At 34.1% G+C, this 4,646-nt stretch overlaps 1 non-coding gene across 1 annotated transcript; it reads right to left on the reverse strand.

Moving 5' to 3' along the window:
• Positions 1-1,144: 1,144 nt before the first annotated feature.
• On the reverse strand, positions 1,145-1,248 carry LOC115526265. The gene has a single exon (XR_003972580.1). It is a non-coding gene; the product is annotated as a U6 spliceosomal RNA (small nuclear RNA).
• Between the last annotated feature and the right edge of the window lie 3,398 nt (positions 1,249-4,646).

Consider the following 4,646-nt stretch of genomic DNA (forward strand, 5'->3'; position numbering starts at 1 on the left):
TTTACTGAATGTGGGCTCTACTTATTAACTTGCTTCTAGTGAACAAATATGGCAGAAGTAAAGAGATGTCACTTCTGGTATTATGTTTTAAAAAGAGTTTTCCATCTTGGGAATCCTTTCTTGTTTCTCTGTCACTCTAACTTTAGTTGTCTCTATCTCTTACTTTTCTTTAAAGAAAGCAAGGTTGTCACAGTGTCTGTATTTCTGTGGAACTGGCCACATGGTAAGAACCAGTTCTGTGGAACTGGCCACATGTTAAGCCAACAGCCTCTTGAGGGTGCTTAGAAGCAGTTCCTCCTCCACATGAGCCTAAAATGACTGCGGTCAACATTTTGATTGCAGCTTTGTGAAATACCCTTAGTTAAATTCATCCAACTACATTGTTCCCAAATTCCTGCCCTACAGAAAACTGTAAGATAATAGGTGGTCTGTGTTTTCAGCTGCTAAGTTTTGGGATAATTTGTTACACAGCAATGAATAATGAATACATTGGGTTATGAAATGCCTTACTAAACCTCAGCTCTGGCTTCTGTAAATCCTTTTAAATAACAAAAGATGAGAGGAAATGGCATGTTATAGCTCCCAGAAATTATGGTTCTCTTTAGCTGTAATGCATTTCTTTTGCTAAAACATAGAAAGCGGGCATATTCATTACCCATGACACACATACTAAAGCGATATTTTTATTTGTAAATACTACAACAAATTTCAAGTATGTCATCTAAGAATCTGTTCAGTGTTGATAAAGCTGTTTTTCAGTTGTCCCAGAGGGGATTTTAGAAAAGGATAAGATTCAAGCACAAATAAATTGCTTAGTACTAATATATATTATTTACGCATATATATGTAATATATAACAATATCAATATATATATATACTTTATGAGACCAAAATAATAAGATAATCAAACTCTCAGCCTGAATTCATTGGTCATCTGAGAGACTGAATTTCACTGTTCTGTCTTGAAATTTAGAATAGTGTGTATTTCACTGAAGTTACACATAAAAAATGGATCAGTTATACCAATGATTTTTTAAAATCATTGTAGCCTTGGCTACGAAATAAAAAACAAAATAAAATATGTCACCCCAAATCTGATTAAATTAATATAAAAGTTAAATTGACATTTCATACGTTATTTTTAAAAATATGGAACACTTCATGAATTTGTGTGTCATCCTTATGCAGGGGCCTTGCAAATCTCTATATCATTCCAATTTTAGTATATGTGCTGCTGCAGTAAGCATGCTAACTTTTGTTCCAATAGAATCCTTATCCCCTTAGCAATTTGATAAAGAATATAATAAATATATACCATCACTAATTTGAAATTGAATTATTTGCTACTTAGGTTTTTATAGGTACCGTGCTAAATGAGAATATTAGCAATGCCTGTATTTTTTCTACTTAATAGTTTATAGTTTGTCTTTCCACTTTGCCTATTTTTTGTATGCCTGGAAATTAGGAGATAGATATATTTATATCTTATTATCTTCTTCTTCTTCTTTTTTTTTTTTTTGCCCCAGAACATGCTTTTAAATCATTGTTCCTTATTGTCATACACTGCTTCTTATTGATTAGATATTTTTTACTGAGCAAGTTGGTTATATCAATAAATTGTCAGACTTAGTTATAACATTAACAGAAAGATAAGTATAATACAGATAGTACCTTCTTAGTACTAAATAAAGAATGGTCCTTGAGGTCAATAAGCATAGAGTCAAGGAAATTAAACAATTAAACAAACAATTGTGATTAAGTGTTTTAGGGGTATAAGTTAGGTACAAAGGATTTAACACCATTGATGATGGATTGTAAAATTTGAGTTATGGAAAAGTGAAGACAGGATGTCTTCATAAATGGTGACTCCATGTGAGGTAAGTGGATTAGAGAGATTGACAAAGTCAAAGAATTATGAATGCAGATCTTAATTTTAGCACAAATTTGCTATGTGGCTGGAAGAGTTACCAAAATAATGAAAGGCTTCTTTTTTATGAAAGAGGTCTTCTTTATCACCCTTATACTTATAGGAAGATTTGGAATTGTGCTGTGAGTCAGAGAAGGGGAACGTGTGTTTGTTTCAACATTCTAGGAAAAACTACATTATGTCTCCACCAACCTATAGTAGTGAGAGAGAAAATCTGTGGCCATGATACCATGTGATGTATGTATTTGATACCATGATTCTAGAACTAAATTCCCTCAATTTTAAAACAAATATTGGTACTAATTCCATTAAGCCCAACATTCCTCTATAAGTTTGCCTCTACCAAAAATCTTGAACACCTGTTTTTATTTTCTTTTTGTCAAATGGACTCCTATTTCATTTCAGTGTTCTGAATTGCATGATCTCATGCCCCATCTTCCTTCTCAAAACTTTCATTATGCTTTCTAAAGCTCTTGATCTGTGACAACCTTGCTCTCATTAACTTAGAATAAAATGGAAATAGGGCCAATTTTTGTCTGGCCTGCTTTGCTTCTCTAATGTCACTTCACTCTCTCCCCAGCTCACCACGTTCTAGCATCATTGGTTCTCTGACTCTACATCATGCTATATGCTTTCCTTTTCCAGGTACTTTGCACTTGATTTCCCTTATGTCTGAAAATTCATCTGCTGGTTATTTGGTAACCAACTCCTTCCATTCCTTCAGATCATAATTTAGGTTGTCTCTACATGAAGTCTATCCTTCTTACCTTCTATCACCTTAATTTATAGCCTCTCACACACAATATTATTATCTATTGAATCTCCCTTCTAATTCTGTTTCATTGGCTTGATTTTGTTTTGTGTTTATTTTTTGTTTATTGTTGGTAAGTCTCACTTCATAATGAGAATATAAAACCTAGGGGTCCTGGGTGGCTCAGTCAGTCAAACATCCAACTTTGGCTCAGATCATGATCTCGCAGTTTGTGAGTTCGAGACCCACATCAGGCTCTCTGTTGTCAGCACAAAGCCTCCTCTGTCTCTCTCTCTCTCTCTGTCCCTGTCCTGCTCTCTCTCTCTGTTTGGAAAATAAATTAAAAAAATAACAAAGTATAAATAAAACTTAAATGTTTAATGCAATATTGCTTTCAATATACTAGTAGCAAGCATTTTTGTATTGTCCATTCTGTGTGAAGTAGTAGGCATTGAATAGTATAAGATATGCAGTTTCTTTTCCAACACGTAGTCACCAAAAAAGAAAAACAAAGTAAAAACAATTTAGTACATGGAAAGCAATATTGCATTAAACATTTCTTAAGGGTTCTGAGACAGTTAATGTATTCCTGAAATTTAGATTATTATAAATGAGTCATTTTCAGCAGGGAACATTCTTATTTTTCTTAAAATTGAAGTCTTTTATTCAGGATACCATTATTTTTAAGATACTTAACTTTATGTGTTTTTTTCTCTTCTTTCCACAAAGGCAAAGAAATGGGCACTATAAAAGGAACAATCACATTCTCTGATCCCTTGTAATCATTCAAAAAAGCTAATTATTAATATGTAGCTTTTCAAGTTTTGAATCTTCAAACTCACACACTTTGAGGGAGAAAAATGAAGTAATTAGACCTGGTTTCTGTGAATACCCCATTTACGGAATATATATTATGGGCTACATTGCTAGGTGCTTTGTCCTCTCTCATTCTATGCCATTTAATTTTTGGCTTGTACTAACAATGTTGTGATTACTAATAACAATAAGAAGATAAATAAGACAAGACAAAAAAATAAGAGGAAACTCAGTTTGAGAGATTAAGAAGTTTCTCAAAGGTAGTTATCAAAGTGTGTGTGATGGTTAATGTTATGTGTCAATTTGGGCCAGAATGCCCAGATATTTGGTGAAATATTATTCTCTACATATCTGGGTGTTTCTGTGAGGATGGTTTGGGGTGATATTGACATTTAAATCCATGGGCTGTCTGTAAAGCATATTGTCCTCCATAATTTGGGTGGGCCTCATCCAATCAGTTGAGGGTCTGACTATAATAAAGACTGATCTCTGAGCAAGTTGAAATTCTACTTGCAGATGACACTCAGACCAGGACTACATCAACTTTTCCCTGGATTTCCAGTCTGTATATTTTGGAACTTGTAGTCTTCATAACCATATGAGTCAGTTCCTTAAGATAAATCCCTGTAGATATACACATGCTGTTGATTCTGTTTCTCTGGAGAACTCTGAAAAATACAGAGTGGATCAAGGATTATAACCCATAACTATCTGATCCCCAAACCCCCCTAGTTTTACCAAAATATACAATATACCTTCTTGCAAAAGATAAACCTCCAAGAAAGATTTGGTCAGACTTTAGAGTATAGCATATTTTAGCTGATAGTTTAGGCAATTTGGTAGGAACCAGGCTGAAAGACTAAAGTTATAAATTGATATAAAGGAGAAATAGCAGCATTGTACAGTAGTTGAGAACGCAGAATTGAGAACAGGAAGCCCAGTGTTTCAATTCCAGCTGTACTGTCTAACTGGGAGTACCTGGGCAAGTTCTTTAACCTCCCTATAATGAAACTTGTAGGAACCCACCCAGTTCTGCTTGGATCTAGATCCTTTTAACTGTTTTGTTCATTCCAGTTTGCTTTACCTATGTGTTATTTGCTTCAAACTGCTACAGTAGGGACTCTATTCAGAGGACTCCCATTTGCAACTAA

This window comes from Lynx canadensis, chromosome A1 (assembly GCF_007474595.2).
Source record: "Lynx canadensis isolate LIC74 chromosome A1, mLynCan4.pri.v2, whole genome shotgun sequence".
NCBI classification, from domain to species: Eukaryota; Metazoa; Chordata; class Mammalia; order Carnivora; family Felidae; genus Lynx; species Lynx canadensis.